This window comes from Chrysochloris asiatica, unplaced genomic scaffold (assembly GCF_000296735.1).
Source record: "Chrysochloris asiatica unplaced genomic scaffold, ChrAsi1.0 scaffold00039, whole genome shotgun sequence".
Classification (NCBI taxonomy): Eukaryota; Metazoa; Chordata; class Mammalia; order Afrosoricida; family Chrysochloridae; genus Chrysochloris; species Chrysochloris asiatica.
This window is the reverse complement of record NW_006408557.1, coordinates 7,700,082-7,719,101: the sequence shown is the minus strand read 5'-3', so window position 1 is coordinate 7,719,101 and position 19,020 is coordinate 7,700,082. Positions and strand designations below refer to the sequence as shown.

Genomic DNA, 19,020 nt, shown 5'->3' with positions numbered 1-19,020 from the left:
AGAAGATAAAGCCAAATATTACAACAAAATGTGCAAAGATCTGGAGTCAGAAAACCAAAAAGGAAGAACACATTCAGCATTTCTCAAGCTGGGGAAACTGAAGAAAAAATTCAAGCCTCGACTTTCATTAAATGATGCACAAAGCATCAAGAGAAGATGGAAGGATTACACAGAGTCACTTTACCAAAAGGAAATGGTCGAAAATAATCCGTTTCAAGAGGTACCATATGATCAAGTGTCAATGATACTGAAGTAGGAAGTCCAAGGTTCACTGAAGGAACTGACAAAGAAGAAGGCACCAGGAATTGATGGAATAAAAATGGAAATCGTTCAAGAAAGTGAGATGGCACTAGAGGCACTCATTCATCTCTGTCAAGAAATTTGGAAGACAACTATCTGGCCAACTGATTGGAAGAGATCCATATTTGTAGCCATTCCAAAGAGAGGTGACCCAACAGAATGCGGAAATCATCAGACAGTATCTTTGATATCCCATGTGAGTAAAGTTTTACTAAAGGTAATACTGAAACGGCTGTAAGCATACATTGACAGAGAACTTCCAGAGGTTCAAACCATGTATATCAGAAGAGGCCATGGAATGAGGGATATCATTGCTGATATCCGATGGATCTTGGCTGAAAACAGAGAATATCAGATAGATATTTACCTGTGCTTTATTGACTACGCAAAGGCTTTTGATTGTGTGGATCATGACAAGCTATGGACAACATTGTGAAGTATGAGTATTCCAGAACACTTAATTGTGCTCATGAGGAATCTATACCAGGACCAAGAGGCAGTTGTTCAAACAGAACATGGGAACACTGAATGGTTTAAAATTAGGAAAAGTGTGCAACAAGGCTGTATTCTTTCACCATACTTATTCAACCTATATGCTGAGCAAATAATCCAAGAAGTTGGGTTATATGAAGAAACATGTGCCATCAGGATTGGAGGAAGACTCATTAACAACCTGCAATATGCAGATGATACAACCTTTCTTACTGAAAGTCAAGAGGACTTAAAACAATTATTGATGAAGATCAAAGCACACAGCCTTTGGTATGGATTACATCTCAACGCAAAGAAAACAAAAATCCTCACCACTAGACCAATAAACAACTTTCTTATCAATGGAGAAAAGATTGACGTTGTCATGGACTTCATTATTCTTGGATCAACTATCAACACTCATGGAAGTAGCAGTCAAGAAATCAAATGACTTATTGCATTAGGCAAATCTGCTGCACAAGACCTTTTTAAAGTATTGAAGAGTAAAGATGTCTAAGGTACTCCTTGGACTAAGGTACGCCTGACCCAAGCCATGGTATTTTCAATAACCTCATATGAATGTGAAAGCTGGACAGTGAATAAGGAAGACCTTAGAAGAATTGGTGCTTTTGAGTTATGGTGTTGGAGGAGAATATTGAAAGTTCATGGACTGCCAAAAGAACCAATAGATCCATTTTGGAAGAAATGCAGCCAGAGTGCTAGTTGGAGGCCAAGGTGGCCAAACTTTATCTCTCATACTTCGGACATATTGTCAGGAGGGACCAGTTGCTGGAGAAGGATATCATGTTTGGTAAGAACAAATCGGAAAGCCAATCTCCTTTTCTTGACATTTAATTACACTTGTAGGAGAGAAACCTCCTCCTTCACTAAATCCTTGCAATGGCCAACTGTACTCTAATGAAAGAACAAACTACAAAGTGATCACAGTGCAGGGTATGTTTATACATCTCTGGTATATACAATGTTGTTGTTGTTGCTAAGCACCATCAAGTCGGCACTGTGTAGTGTTTCCAAGGAGTGGCTGGTGGATTTGAACCACCAACCTTGCAGTTAGAAGTCTAGTGTTTATTCTATAGTACCACATCAGAACTCCAGTATACAAAATAGGCACTAAATAAGACTATACTCTTCTATGCATTCTGCACTGTGCCTCAAATTACAAACATGGTGTTATTCATTTCTGACACAGAGATACCTTCCTCTGCCTGTGCTCTTGGCACTGTCACCAAAAGGCAGTGACATCCTAAAGTTGGCTTCATGTTTTGCTAGATGTGAGATGCTCCCAGAAGTGGGAGTGATGGCAGCAATCCACCCCAGGTACAGGAAACAAGGTGGAGCATTGTCTAACCCTGCATGGTCCAGGTAACCCCTAGCCAGTTGTGGCAATTTAAATTTAAATTTCATAAACTTATATAAAGTAACATTTTAAGTTGCCCGATTGTACTAGCCACACTTAGAGTGCTTATTAGTCATATGTGGCTAGTCACTAATGTATTGAACATTTCCATAATCACAGAAAATTCTATTGGACAGTACTGTTTCATGTAATTTTTATTATTATTATTATACATTTCTACTGGAGATTTTATTTGGAAGTTTTACTCACAGCTACTTCGACATATTGCTTAATGAGTAACATGGTTATGTTTTCAAAACTCTTTGTTGTATTAAAAATGATATAAACAAAATGACAACTAGCAAAATATACACACATTTATATTCAGAAAAGATACAGGTTAGTAGATTGAAACTTGCTGAACACAAATTAGAGAAGTAAATAATTTGTATTTGGCAGTAAGTCTTTACAAAGACTGGACTCAGGGTAATTCTTCAACTTCATCTCACAGTGTAAGGAGAGAATGTTGCCCTCTCCCTCAAAATGAAATGAATCAAGTCTTTCCCATTTTTAAAACAATAGTAAAACTTACTAAAGTTCATCTGACTTTTACTGTCAACATGTACTAGCAATTCTACACTAAACGAGTAATAAAACACTCTTCCTGGTACCTATCACTTCCCAATCCCCCAGTATGGCAGTTTCCATCCCTGATTCCCCAAAATGGCACTGTTTCCATGTAATGGTCCAGATTAAACTGCCAGGTGGCAGAGGAAAGGAGCCCTGGTGGCACAGTGGGTTGAGCATTGGCCTGCTAAGCATAGGTCAGTGGTTCAAATGCACCAGCTGCTCAATGCGAAAAAGATGAAGCAGCCTGCTCCAATAAAGATTTACAGTCTCATAAACCCTCTTGGGTGGATGTGAGTGGGAATCAACTTCCCAGCAGCTGCTTGTCGCAGTGGCAGAGATATCGTCAATCCGCGGGCAAGGGAAACTCTCCATTATATCACTACTCAAAGGGATGTTCAAAATGGAAAGGAAAAAAACAAAAACAAAAACCAGTGTGTATTTCATTCCCCTTCTCCATCTCTAACAGAAGAAAATCTACAGCTGAAGCTATAAAACTATGGAGAGAAACCTTTGTAAGAGCCTATAATTATCAAAAAGTGTACCCTGAAAACTGTATACAACCTTTTGACCATTTTGTTTAAATGGGATGAGCAGCTCCAAGTCAGTAATGCTGGTCTGTCCTCATTTCACCTGTTACTGTACTCCCAACTGTCAGCCCCCTTGGACCTGTGGTCCTCATGGACCTCAGCAAATAGTCCTGGTCCTTGAGCCTGCAAAAAGTGGATGAACAGTCACAGCATCTCCTGCAGTGAGGATAAGATATGTGTCTGCAGAGTTTATTGTTTGCCAATCCAAAATATACTGAAAATAGATAAATAAAATTAATTCTCTCATGAGTAACCAGGGTAAATAGAGACGAAAGTAAAAAGGACAATATGCTGGAGCAAAGGTCAATGAGCGGGCAAAGTGCTGACACTCACCCAGGTTAAGAACCACCCCACCAGCATGACACTGTTACTAACAGATCCATACTGACCCCATTTTCTGGTGGTAAGCATGAATGGCAAGGACATCAGCAATAGTATAGTCCTCTCTGATTATGTGGAGTCTGGGCTTCCCAAGGGCACAGCCTGGCACCACTTCATCTGAATGGTTTACATGCTTGATAAGTCACTGAAGTGTGATGAACCCATTCTCAGAAGCCAAGTTGGAGATCCAAGTGGCATCTTTCTGCAAAAAGTACAAGCTCAGGCCCCTGATTGCCAGCATATGTCTCCAGGCTGAATGGGATGACTATGTCATCCAAACTCTATAGGCAGCTGTGAGGGAAGTCGGGAAAATCTGAGAAACATAGACTGCTCCTGAGGTCTGTGGCAGTGTCCTCAGATTCTCTTCTCCTCTTTCATACTCCCATTCTCACATGTGAAATCTGAGCAGTTCAGAGTAACTTTTCCTGCTGCCTATCCTAATTCTAGAAGGCCACACTTCCCAGTGTTATGTTCTGATCATATTTCAACTAACTTTGAGATATTCTGGTACTGTGATATAGTCATCAAATTGTAACTATAAAAACGTTCTTCTTGCTGTTGTTATTAAGTTCTGTTGAATTGGTTCTGACTCATAGCGATCCTGTGTATAGGGTTTTCAAGGAGCAGCTGGTGGACTTGAACTGCTGACCTTTTGGTTCGCAGTCCAGTGCTGTTCCTACAGCACCACACCAGCAACCCAAAATTTAAAGAAGAAAAAATGCAAGTAAAAAGAGCAAATTTACATAATAAAGTAAGGGAAGGCCATTTTTCTGGTGTCGAGGCCTGGCCATCTCCAAAACCAGCAGTGTTAGGTGAGAGGTTGTCAGAAGTTCTTAAATCTGGGCTACTTAAATCGATTACTCTTCCTTGATATCAGAAAACGAATCTAGAGTTGCTAAATGTTGTATTACTTTTGCTGTTAGCTGAATGAAAATGAAAGCTGAGTGGAAAAAAATGGGTAAAGTGGCAAATAACACAAAGCAATTAAATGTACCTGTATATATAGAGAAAACCAGCCAATCTGACCCCTGGACTCTAATGCCACGGTAGTGTCCAGTTTCCAAGTACAGGCCTAAAACAGACTCCAACTTCATTCCTCTGGACATGACTGGAGGAAACGGATGGAGAAGAACTGTTCAGTTTTCTGTGACAGTCCATGCATTCAACATTAACATGCCTACAGTCTTTTTCCTAACAGAAATGTTAAAGCTTCACATAATGCTTCTAACTGCAATTCCCATAATGGGCTGCAGTGCTTTCACAAGACTCTGAATTTTTGAGCTTCCATTCAGTCATCCCCTCCTGACCTGTTACCTGGTAGCATACCCCTGTCACAGCGAATCCTTGATTCAGAACACAACGTTCTACAGGTATTCCTCCTCCCAGAAACACATGTTGTGCAATCTTCGTTCAAATCATTTTTTGTGACTACATCAGCCGTTTTGCGGGAGAAAGATGAGGCGTTCTGCTCCCGTAAGATTTATAGCCTCGGAAACCCTGTACAGGGTCGCTATGGTTCGGAAACGACTCGACGGCACTTAACAACAACAACAACAACAACATCGTAGAAAAAGAACAAACGCTAGGAAGTAAAATGATGGAAGACACCAAAACTAGCACTCAATGCTTCCATTTAAGTTTAGTACAGCAGATTATTCAGAGAGGTAACCTTCCAGAGCACACCGCTTATAGCTTATTTAACATTCTGGGTGGTGTATATGGCTTTCTTTCAACCACTAACCTAAAAATTGGTGGTTTAAACTCATTCAGTGGCACAGTGAAAGAAAAGTCTAGCAAACTATTTCCATAAAGATTAGAGCCAAGAAAACCCTATGCAACAGTTCCACTTTGTAAGGTATATGGTTACCATGACTTGAAATCGACTCAATGTCAACAGGTTTTAAAGAACATTACCAATTTCCATGCCATTATTTAAGAATAACCCAAAGGGTTCTGTTCTTTCTGCAAATTTTGTTCTTCTCCCTAGAATGTTCTTCTGGTTTCACTTCACCTTCATAATACCCCTCAGTCTTTAACTCAACCTCACTGCTTCAGGGAAGCTTTCTCAACACCTCAGATGACATCCTGTACTTATCCTTCACAGCACTTATTATCACAGCCTGTAATACTTATTGTGTGATTATTTAAAGACTGTCCCACCCTGACAAGACAAAGGGTCTGTTTCAGTTTTGCTCATTATTATATGAGTATCCCCAGTGTCTAGGACCACGCCTGGTATGTGTTATTGTTAGGTACTGTCAAGTGGGTAAGCCATAGTGACCCTGTATGGGGTTTCCAAGGAGTGACTGATGAGCTTGAACTGCTGACCTTACGGTTCAAAACGACTTTGCAGTCCAGTGCATTAACCCACAGTGCTACACCAGGCCTCCCACTTGGTTTATAGCAAGTATCAGTAAATATTCAATTGATGGCTCATTGCCCTCCAAATCCCTGTGAAACCACTGCTGCAGCCACAATGCTGAAACAAAAGCAGAATCAGCAGCACCAGCCTCCACCACCACAGCCCCCATTGCCAGAGTGGGAAAAGACTGGAGACGAGGAAGACGGGAGTCCCATCAGCCCACCCAGCCTTCTGGGCCCTCCCCCCATGACCAATGGAAAGCCTGGTGACCCCAAGTCAGCTCTTCACAGAGGTCCTCCAGGATCAAGCAGACCATTGATTCCACAACTGCTGAGTTTCCCACCTCCTCCCCAGGGTAGAGGCCCAATGCAAAGTGGCCTAGATCCCAGGTTCAGCTCATATGGTCATTGTTGGTGCGGCATCAATGCTGAACCTCCTTTTCTGAGACCAGGTCATGGGACCCCCCACAAAGAGCACAGAAACCCTCGAAGGCTCAAAAGCTGGTCTCTCATCAAGAACACCTGCCCACCTAAGGATGGACCCCAAGTTATAGAAGATAAATCCAACCCTCTAGTCTACCAACACCAAAATGGGCCACTGTCGATATAAACACTTCTATGCCTTCTACCACCCAGGTGTGAATGCCCCTCCTCTGTGAGACTGTGCCTTCCCACCCAGGCGTGAATGGCCCTCCTCTGTGAGACTGTGCCTTCCCATCCAGGCTGGAATGAAGCCTCTGGAATAGTGGCCATCATTTCCCTGTGACCCTGTGAAGTCAACACCCTCAGTCAATGACACATCCACTGCCATCCTCCACCTCCCAGTCTGGGGTCCACCATTGTGTTTCTTCACTCATGTGCACTGTGCACTCTTCTGATCCGGCTTCAAGAGACTTACCTTGGAGACCCCATCTGTGATCCCCTCAGCTGCTTCCATCCCCACCCTCCTCACCAAATGCCTGAACAGGAAAAAAATATTCAATTGATGAATGAACTGACTCACGAATGTGTTGAGTATCTTTTGAGAACCAGGGACATATATGTCTTTGTACTGAAACATAACTTTAGTTTCCTTGTAAAGGGTCAGGTACCTGAGTTTTATCAACTCAAAGAGATATTCTATTTCACTCTTATTGCAGCCAATCCCTGGCATTAGCTTACTTGCTCAGTAAATAGCCTTCTGCTTAAAGGTACAAATGTCTACCTGAACAACCTCCAATGAAAAACAAGATGATGAGATTACTGGGGACAGCATACGCAGACCCTGGGTTGATCAGTGGCAGCCCCATTAAACCACCTCTAAATATAATCAGTTTAACCCAGATGCTCTCCTTCCTCCTGAAAGTATATAGGAATATTAAGAACAATGTAGCATTTTAGGTATAGATAAATTAAGCCCGGTGCCTGAGATCTTGCTCACAAACAAAAGTTTGCAAAGTGTACTGAGACAGCTTGGCTCCTTTCAGGAACCTTGCTTTATGTTATGTATCCTTAAGAAACTGCACGTTGCTACTCTAGATCATTTAAGCCTAAAAGTTAATATATAACAGCTTGATTGAACCTTTTTTCTGTAAAAATAAAAATGTTAGATTGTTAAGAAAAACTATGAAAATATCCTAAAAGTTGTTCCTGTGAATCATTATGTCCTGTTTTGAATGATTAATCACATTTCAGTTCCGTATCCTGTCTTAATCACATCCTCCGTTTGTGACATCCTCCTTGAGTGAATTACATCCTTCCTTTGTAACAAATCCCTCCCTAAAAAAGAGAATAAAAGGCTGAGGTAAAGTGAGTTCTGCATGCAATTCTGGGCAATGCTAGGCAAAATGTTTGCAGATCTGTCTACCTGCCAGCTTGCATCATATCTGTGTGTCTGTCTTTTTTGTATATATTTCATCTCTCTCTTTCTTTATCACTTTCGCCGCCAGATCTCCCTTCTCCTTGACACCCACACTTCCTTGTCAAGGCGGGAACCCGACAGAGGGCCTCGACATGATATGGCACCTGGCTTATACAAAAAGGAGACAAAAGTCCAAAAAGTCTCTGCAAACAAGTTTTTCCAAAATTTTACAAACTATTAACTTTATTGGAGTCAGCTGTGGGCTGATGTGCTGGACTGCGGGATTGGTTTGAGATGCAAAGTCGCAGTGTTAAGCCTCACCAGCCACTCCTCGGAAACCCCACACAGGGTAGCTATGAGTCAGAACCAACTCAACGGCACTTAACAACAAATTATCTTTATTACTGTCAAAACATCATGAAGCCCATCATTCAAACACTTCATTTTCTGCATTACAAACTTAAAAGAAAGAAATGAGCCACATAAAATAAGCTCCCCAGCATAATCTCCTCATGAAGTTTCTTCCAGTTAAACTTCAGTCTCAAACATGTTGGTGGTGACTCTTACCTACCAAACGGAATCTAAGAGTTGTAAATAGCCAAGTAGACTAGGCCAGTTCTCAACTACAGTTTATGTATTCTTCAACTTGTCAATCGGACAGGTCAGTGTTACATATAGATCATACTAGAGTAGTTGTTTTAAACCTCATTTTAAATATCTGTTCTTCAAACAAATTATCTGAAGTTCCAACACTCCTCAGAAAAACAAAGATATACGTGATAAATTCAAATCACTACAATAGTTTGGTTATATGTCATTTAGACCTCCCAGCCTATACTAAGACAGGAGAGATCAAAGTTATGGCAAGTGATTTTCATGTACTTTACAGCAGAACCTCATTCCATACTGTGAATAAACACGCACCTAAAGCTTTCAATAATGGTGATTGCCCAGTAGCACTAACCACATACATAATTCGCTTAGCAACTGTTGTCAGGCCAACAGGCCTTTTCAAATACAATCACAAAAAATGTAAATCAAGACATGTACTTTCATAACTCAAAAAAGTAAGGGCTCAAGAAATCCAGAAACAAGTTGCTGGCTGACTCAGAGACCTACTTGAAGATGGGCTCATTACCAATTTAACTCTAATCTTGAATTTGACATTCCTTTAGTATTCACTGACTTAATGTGTACTCACTACCTTCCAATCCTTATAAGCATTAAATGAAGATAGGCACAGATAAAGTAATACTCCTAGAAAGCCAAGGTACAGAACAGTGAAAACAAGATCTATCTGCTACAGTATATTGTTTCCCAGTCCAAAATATACTGAAAATAGGTAAATAAAATTATCTCCCAAGTAAGCAGGGTAAATAGAGAAAAGAGAAGAAAGTAGAGTAGACAACTGCAGATGGAGGGAATGGGGATGAGCAGGACACACAAAAAGAAGCAAAACGAATGTGGGTACAAAAAGGCTAGAATGTCGCATTCCCACTGGAAAAGCAGTCCACCTGGACAATATCTCAACATCAAGCATGTATACATAAAATCTGTTTTAAATCCTAAACATTCTTTTTTCTGATTTACTTTCATGTCTCTTCTTCAGAATAGAGCAAAGTCATAATATGGTCTCATTTGTAATAAGTTTTAAAATATGAGCTCCCAGAAAAAATGGTTAGTTTCAGCATTCAAGATATTTGATCTCCAGTTAGATATGGGGGAAAGTAGGCAGTGGGTTAGCCCTGAAAAGCTCAAGTTCCAAGGAAAGAACAATTTCTGGATCATAAAGCTTAATGATCTAAAGGAGATGTTAAAAGTCTGTCCTTCACCTAGAAATCTCTAAAATCCATTTTACATCTACCCATCCATGGTGGCTGGGCTTAATACACCTGGAGGCAGTTAGTCAAATGGTAAAGCAAGCCCTTTCCAATCACCTTCAGTCCCAAGTCTGAAGCATCAGAGTCCTCAGATACAGAAGCTGTTGTCAATTAATCCACTTGTGTGGCTGTCCATTCTGGCCCTGCTAGTACTCAGAGAATCTCTTGGTTTCCAACTCTTCCTTACCCTTCCTGTTCTATTTTCACTGATAAGGTGAAACCTGCACTTATAATTTATTCTACAAGAGACTAGAGAACCAATAAGGAATTCTGCAGATGTGATTAAACTTAGCATCTTGAGATGGGGCTATTATCCTGGATTATCAGGTATGATCATCTAATCACATGAATCCTTGAAAGTAGAAGGGAACAGGGCAAAAGAGAATGACAAGAGGAAATCTGGACTACAAAGTAGGTGGTCAGCGGGGTGTTATGTAAAAAAGGACTCAATCTGCCATTGCTGGCTCTGAAGATGGAGAAAGGGAACCACAAACCAAGCGATATGGTCAGCCTGTAGAAGCTGGAAAAGCAAATGGACTCTTACCTAGAGCCTCCATAAAGAAATACAGTCCTCCTAATATCTTGATTTTAGCCCAATGAGACCCATGTTGGACTTCTAACTTACAGTAGTTTAAGATAGCAAATATATTTGTTTAAAGCCAAAACAAACAAAAACACACAGGGAAAAGCTCCCTAAATGATTCACAGCTGCGCAGAGATAGCATGGCCTCTTTACCAATAAATTCAGCAGCTGCAGTGCTGTCAGGGCTCCAGCCTAACAAAAAGCTGCAGCCTGTTACCACCTATGGAAAGGAAAGAGGTGTTGGTGTTTCCTCTAGGCTTCTAGAAACAGTATACTGACAACTCCAACTGTAAATGACCATTTAAAACGCGCCTGGGATTTAAACTAGAAAACAGCTTCTGAATCCAGACTGAAAAAACAAAAGTCCAAATAAAAAAATATTTGCTCACAAGGTTCACACATAAGAGATGTTTTAAATTGTACGTTATTTATAATTATGATTAACAATCTTGTTACCTGAATAAAATATGTATATGAAATGCCCATTGCTTTTTATCTAAGGGAGGGGGAGCTTAGTAAGAATGAAAATAAGACAAATGTCTGGCAAGTAGGACTAGTTGTTAGTCTCCTCTTTTCCATCCCTGCCCGTCTGGGAGCCTGAGATGGAATTCAAAGGACCAACAAGTATTTAACCAGTTGCACAAGGTGTGAGATACTAGCCTGGCATCCAAACATCAGACAAACACTATGCCCTGAGTTAACCAACAGAAAAGCCCAGAACAGGTACTACCAAATGCACGCCTGATTAACAGCAATAGTCAGCAAAGTTGTCCAGAGCATCTTCAGTACTCAACACTGAAAAGAAATCCATCTTGTTGGGGATGAGTCACCTCTGTTGGGTCTGCTCTGCTTTTACCTATTTTGCTGCTCGGCAAAACCTTCAAACTGTGGCATGGAAAAAAGGACAGAGGGATAAACATAAAACAGTCCATTTCCCAATTTACTTGCTACAGCATGAAATGTGAAGGCAGCTTGTGGAAGGGGAAACTGCTCAAGTTTCAACTTGAATTGCCTAGCAGTTTTAACTCAGCCTAGGCATGCCACTTCTTTCCCACACTCAGCCTACAATACTTCTTTGGGAAATTAGAAATTAGCAGATTTTTCTCTTTTTTTGAGACATACTACAGATCTATAAAGTTGCTATATTATTCTACTTTTTATCTTATCTACCCAATTGGCAAAGACTCACAAGCCCGAGGCAGTGGACAAGCACCAGTGACTCTACCATGTAAAGATAATGGCAACAGTCATCATGGAGGGCAGCTCTTGGGAAGAAGCATCAAAACCTTAAACATGCCATGTCCTCACCCAAGCAATTAAGCTTCTGGGATCAACACAGGGGACATAATCACAGTATTGTTATAAAGGAATAGCTAGAAATAAATTAAATGTCCAACAACAGTAAATTAACTAAACTAAAATGCCTCTAACAGCAGAATACTAGGCTCCCATTAAAACTAAGGTTGGATGGGAGAACAGTTAGGAAGGTTTGCATGGGCTAAGTGGGACAGAGGTAAATAATGATACATGCACAGCCTTGGAACAACAGGGCTCTGGGATACAGGGATTTAGGCATGGTTTGAATGGATTAAAGTGAGAAAATAATGTTAAGATGCTTGGCTGTCTTTTGAATCTTGGTTTCCCTGGCATACCATTATAAAATAGACACTTGAGGGGGACAGAAAGGAATAGCCAGGAAGATCACCATAGAAAGCTTGTAAGTCCATCTTCTGCCTATAACTGATTAGAACACCGAAAATGGGGCTACAACTTGTCCAGTGAAGGAGGCTTCCTGGGGAGCCTTTGCATTGCATAAGACCATAGGTGGAATCCTGAACCTCATCCAGAATCTGCTGAGGTGGGAAATCTCCACTTGAAAGGACAAGCAGACCAACCTGGAACACCTAGAAGAGCAGAAGATACATCTTGAAAGAAAGACCGACAGGAAAAATCAAAAACAGTAACGGGAGTCCAACTGACTACTACAAGAACAAGCAAGTTGCTCGCACAGGGGACATCAAGGCAAGTGGTTAGATCCCCTCAGGTCAGACCCCCCTCCAAGACTAAGACTCAAGGGGAATACATGAGCAGGCAGGTCTAACTAGTGATCACATTGGTCACCGATATGGGGAAGTGAGGGAAAAATAACAATGAAGCTGTGAGCTAAGTTGGACCGTGTTCAATAGACTCCTGTGAACCCAGGTTGAGACCTGGTTGGCCAGCAGTATGGCAAGACCTGGGAACTCCTGGGCCCAGAGACAGTGACATAGCCACAGAGGACTAGAGTGGAGAGTGAAGCAACCAGCTTATAAGAAGTGAGGGGTTATGCACAAGAACACCCATACTTGCAGATAATATCCACTTGACCTGGCTTTAATGGCTGGATGATCAGAATTCGACTAGACGAAGAAACAAGAGGGGGGAAAAAAGTAATCTGATACAATTTGATGAACTTGACCTACACCTATGGATACAGTAGCTCAAAAAAGGGAACAAATCTTTACAGCAAGGATCATTCCCACCCCCTCGGTACACAGGGGAGACATGGATGGGAAACTTGGACATTGGCTACCCAAAATGGGGGGTTACAAAGGCAAGAAATGACTGACTTACAAGCTTTCAAGAGGGAGCCTAGATCCAGAGGGCGTGGAGGAAGGTAGAATCTCCACTGAGTAGTATCCAATCTATCTGGGCGGGGCTGATGAAAGGAGATGGGGATAGGACTCTTGTGGTACAGCAGTGAATAATTGTTATCAGGACTGACGGTGAGGGTTGGAAATGTAAAGGTAGACGTTTTGTAGCAAAAGAAGGGGAGTGGTTGACTTTGCAGTTCAGGAGTGGAGGTCCCTGGGACCATCAAGGGAGAAGAGTGGAGTGCAGGACCTTACCCAGAGATGAAGGCAGAGACAATGACATGGAGAGATGGAGCAGCTGGGGACTCTAGACCCAGAGAAGGAGAGGGGCTGTGTGCTGACGACCAGGGAGCAGGCTTGCAGGGTATACCCTTTGGTTGTTAGATGATGCATGGAGGGGATTGTAATCATGGCAATAAAATTATATACAATAGGATGAATGTAAAGCTAATGTTCTTCCGTGTAACTATCACATAATTCACAATTAAAACTTAAAAAAAAAAACAACTAAGGTTGGAAAAGATTATTTGAAGTACAAAAAGAGGGAGCTTCAAAAGTTCATTAAAAAATGGAATTAAAAGGCAATAGAATTTTTCCATTAACTCTTTGAAGCACCCTCATCTCGAGTCCTGGTGTGGCACTGCAGGATGATAATGCACTAGACCACAAGGTCAGTTTGAACTGCAAGGTCAGTGGTTCAAACTCACAGCCACTCCTAAGAGATCCTATGGGTCATTATGAGTCAGAACTGACTCGACAGCACTTAGTAACAACAACAAATGGTGTTGCAAAGAATACTGAAAGTACCATGAACTGCCATAAGAACAAACAAACCTGTCTTGGAAATGTACAGCCAGTATGCTCCTTAAAAGCTGGGATGGTGAGACTTTTGTCTCATATACTTTGGACATGTTGTCAGGAGGGACCAGTCCCTAGAGAAGGACATCATGCTTGTTAAAGTGGAAGGTCAGAGAAAGAGAGGAAGACCCCCTAACAAGATGGAATGACACAGTAGCAGCCAAAATAGGCCCAAACATAACAGGTTTGAGGATGGCAAAGAGGCCAGACAGTGTTTCATTCTGTTGTACATGAAGTCACTATGGATCAGAACCAACTTGACAGCACCTAGTAACAACAACAGAGTCCTAATGTGGCGCTGTGGGTTAATGCGCCAGACTGCAAAACCATTTGAACTTCAAGGTCAATTGTTCAAGCTCACCAGCTGCTCCTTGGAAACCCTATACAAGGTTGCTATAGGTCGGAATCAACTCGACGGCCTTAACAATAACAGCAGCACATGAGAAACTGTCTACCATGTTGCAAATGAAAAAAAATTACAGGTAAAACAGCAAAATGTGGTCACTAAGGTTGTGATGTAGGATAAAGCCCCAGATCACAAAGTTGGTTTGAATCTCAAGGTCAGTAGTTCAAACCCACCAGCTACTCCTCGGAAACCCTACACAGGATCGTTACGAGATGAAATCACCTTGATAGCACTTAACAAGTTTGTAAATATATAAATACACAGGTATGTAATTGTTACTGTGAGTTGCTGTTGATTTTGACTTATAATGACCCCACACGTGCAGAGTAGAAATGCTCCACAGGGTATTCAATGCTGTGACCTTTCAAAAACAGATCAATCCTGTCTTCTAAGGTGTCTCTGAGTGAGTTCAAACTGCCAACTTTTCAGCTAACAGTTGAGCACTTAACAGTGTGCTCCATCATACTGATTTTGAGTCAATTCCAACTCTTAGCAACCCTCTAGGATAGAGTATTGAATTGCCCCAGAGGGGGTTCCATGGCTATAAATCTTTACAGAGAAGACTGCCTCATCTATCTCCCACAGAGTAGCTTGTAGGTTTGAAGTGCCAACCTTTAGGTTAGCAGCCAAGCACTTAACCACTACACCACCAAGACTCCTTATGTACGTAGGTATATTGTGGTGGTGGTGGTGGTGGCTGTATGCCATCAAGCTGATTCTGATTCATAGTGACCCTGTATGTAGGTTTCTGAGAGCAGCTTGTGGGTTTGAATTGCTAACCCTGAGGTTATCTGTCTAGTGCTTATGCTACAGTGGGACACCTGGGCTGATATATAATTATGTTGTTGTTATGTGCCAGTGAGTCGGTTCTGATTCATAGCAACCCTGTGTACAGTCAGTGAGTTTGATCGACCAAACAGACCTTGCAGTCAAGGGCTTATCCTACAGTGCCACACCAGGACGCATATGTTGTTATTGCTATGAAGTGCTGTCGAGTTGGTTCTGACCCATAGCGACCCTGTATAGGGTTTCCGAGGAGCAGCTGGTGAGCTTGAACCGCCGACCTTGCAGAGGACACATATAGAGTACATATGCTGTTGCTGTTAAGTGTCTTCAAGTCAGTTCTGACTCATAGTGACCCTATATAGAGTTCCTGAGGAGTAGCCAATATGTTTGAACCACCAACCTTGTGGTTAGCAGTCCAGTGTTTATCCTACAGCACCACACATGGGTGAAAAAAGACTACAAAGTAAGCATTTTGGTACTTTGAAGGATAGAATGAAAGGTGATATTAGTGATATTATTTTCTTGTTTGTACAAACAAGATGGTTTCACTGATTTAAAAGGAAAAGGGTCCGAATAAATGTTTCCACCACATAGTCAGCAATGATGAAGCTTTTCGAGATAGTCACATCTGCATACAGTACCTCAACATGTAACTCTCAGCACTTCAAGATGGTCCCCAGTGCTTGAGGAGCCCAAGACTATGGTCCTATGGAAAGGAACTCACCCTCATGGCCCAATTTTTAGCCAATCAGTATATAGGTATTTAGGGGGGACAACAACACTAGTAAGGTATGCTCACCATGGAATGGTTAATCATTCAAAATCAAAAGGGCAACATTTTCCTAAGGGCAAAGTTGAGAAGGGATGGGAAGGTGGGTGAAATAGAAATAGGAACCACAGGGAAAAGTGGGATAACTGTAGTTACATAGAGGGGATTGCAATCGTTCAGATGAATCAAAGTGTATAATTTGTTGAACATAAAACTGATGATCTAATCCATAAAATATTTTTTTAAAAAGATGGTCTCCTGTGCTCCAGTGATCCTCACTTCTGGTATTCATAATCTTATATAGTGTCACACTGAATAGGGCTGATCTGTATAACCAGCAGGAATGACAGTGTGTGACTTTGAGGCTAGCTCATAAAAGACAACACAGCTTCTACATCCTTCTCTCTTGAACCACTTCCTCTGAGGGAAACCAATCACCATATCATGAGGATACTCCAGCAGCCCTATGGAAAGGTTCACATGGCAAGAAACTAAGGCCTGTTGCCTCAGTTTGTGCTCAGCTTGTGAGCTCATAAGAGGGACCCATTGAAGGCAAGTGCTACTACATGTCAAGCTCTCAGCTGACAACAGCCCCAGTTGACATTCTGACTGTCATCTCATGAAAACTCCCCAGCAACAACCACCAAGTTAAACGATTCCAAATTCCTGACTCACAGAAACTGCAATAAACATTTATTTTTGTGTTAAGCTGCTGAGTTTCAGTACAATTTGTACGCAGCAGTAGATAATACAAACAGCCTGACATAAAATATAACCCATGTGGCACATACAAAATTCACTTTGCAGGCACTGGGGCTCCTCACTAACACAGCTGCAGGCAAAGGTTGGGAGGTCTGGAACTGGCATGCACATGCCCTGCCAGGAGCTCTGAAGAAAACAGAGGCAAGGACATATTTATATCACAGTGGTCTAGGGCTCTCTCTGTGGTGACACCTGGAGGCCAGAAAACACTCAGTCCTGCTTGGTGAACTTTCTAATCATGGAATCAAGAGGACACAGCATCTGATCTTGTGGATAATCTGGGGTTACAAGATCACATGCGTGACCTCAAATGGAAACAAACCCCTAAAAAAGACCTTCCACAAAGTAACACTTGAAATTGTAGGCTACCCTGTAGCTTTTTTCATGTATTTTTAAGTTTATTTGGATTTTTTTGGTATTTTCTCTTTTTTATTGTAATTTGGATGAGTTTACAGAGCTTATTGGTTTTTCCATTCAACAATTCACACATTTTGTTTCCTGATATTGGCCACAATCCCCACAATGGAACAGCACTCTTCCCACTTCCTACCCATGTTTACCATTTCCATTAGGCCTTCTTTCTTATCCCTTCCTGTTTTTGGGGCTTTATTCCTAGGCAAATACTGCCCTTTTGGGTTTGTATGGTTGATTCTTTTAAAGAGTACCATCCTCCTGGGTGCTCTGTCTTATAGCCTTATTGTTTGGCTGAAAAGTTGAGTCAGGGGAGTGAGTTCAGTTCCAGGCTTGAAGGAGGTCTAAGGGCCAGAGTCTCAGGGGTTCCACCATCTCTCTTAGAGCAGCATGTCGGGTCAATATAATTTAGAGTTTTGCTCCACATTTTTCTCCCACTCTTTCTAAGATCAACTGTCATGATCACCAATGGTGGCTACTCACAATCTAGTTCTTCTGGTCTCAGGCTGGGGTTCATGTGATCCATTAGTCCTTTGAACTAGTTATTTCCTTCCATCTTTGATTTTCTTCATTTTTATTTGCTCCAGCCAGGGAAAGACCAATAGTTGTACCTCAGATGGCCACTCACAAGCTTTGAAGATCACAGTTGCTACTCACACCAAAGTAAGATGTACAACATTGTCTTTACAGACTATATTGTTCCAGTTGAACTTGGTGTCCCCTGACACTATGGTCATGATACCCCAAGCCCAGCAACTCATTCACTGAAGGTTATGACTAAGAAGTTTTCATAACTTCCCTCCCCCCATATGCTCCACAACATTCATGGATATATTTGCAGCACATATAAATACATATTTATAAACATCCTCTGTCAAATCTGTTTACAGCTGACCCTTGAAAACATAGGTGCTAGGGGTACCAACCCCCTCAAAGTAGAAAATCCACATACAACATCTGACTACCCAAAAACTTAGTTAATAGCCTACTGCTGGCCAGAAGCCTTACCGATAACATAAACAGTTATATGTATCAGTATACTGTATGTATTATACACTGCATTCTTATAATAAATTAACCTAGAGAAAAGAAAACGATAAGAAAATGTCTCTAACAGTAAGAAGGAAAAATACATTTACAGTTGTTGTTAAGTGTCGTCAACTTGGTTCCCACTCATAGCGACCCTACACACAACAAAACAAAACATGGCCCATGTCATCCTCACAACTGTTGTTTCTGCCCACTGCTTCTGCCACTGTGCCAATCCATCTCATTGGGGTCTTCCTCTTTTTGGCTGAATCCTCCACTTTACCAAGCATGATGATCTTCTCCAGGGATTGATCTCTCCTGATAATATGTTCAAAGTATGAGAGACAAAGTCTGGCCATCCTAGCTTTTAAGGAACATTCATTCTGCTTTTTACAGTTGTTGTTGTTAAGTACCGTCGAGTTGTTTCCGACCAATAGCATCCCTGTAAAGGGTTTCCAAGGAGCAGGTGGTGAGCTTGAACTGACGACCTTGCAGTTCAAATGGCTTTTCAGTCTAGCACTTTAATCCACAGTGCCACACTGTACTGTATTTATCGACAATGCAAGTATACATCATTTGTTTAAAAAATGAATCCTCAGGGAGAACACACATGATGGCAGATCGGGTGGATGTGTAGCAAAGAGCTCTTCCAACAACAACACAAGCAGGTTCAGGGGATGGTCCCAGAACTCTGAACCATATATAAAGGAATATTTAGAAGGTTGGATGGCTTACAGCAGGAGGAATTTGTGGCAGAAGGAAGAAATTTATTGCTTTCTAGTCCAGGACTCTTGGCTGCTCCAGGAGCCACCATCTTGGGTGAGACCAAGAGGGGGAAGGATCGGAGCGGCCACAGATGCCTGGCAGAACCGCTGAGATAAAGGAAGAAGAGTGAAAAGGGAAGCCCATTTCCTGATCACATCTACCTGGAGGCATTCAGAAAGCATAAAAAAATACCAAAATACATACCCATCTA

At 41.6% G+C, this 19,020-nt stretch overlaps 1 protein-coding gene and 1 pseudogene across 1 annotated transcript in view; one reads left to right on the top strand and one right to left on the bottom strand.

Moving 5' to 3' along the window:
• The window catches only part of LOC102811210 (D-tyrosyl-tRNA(Tyr) deacylase 1-like), a 224,561-nt gene that overhangs the window by 85,631 nt on the left and 119,910 nt on the right, over positions 1 to 19,020 (bottom strand). The gene's annotated exons all lie outside the window — the stretch shown is intronic.
• On the top strand, positions 6,197 to 6,746 carry LOC102810832 (annotated as a pseudogene).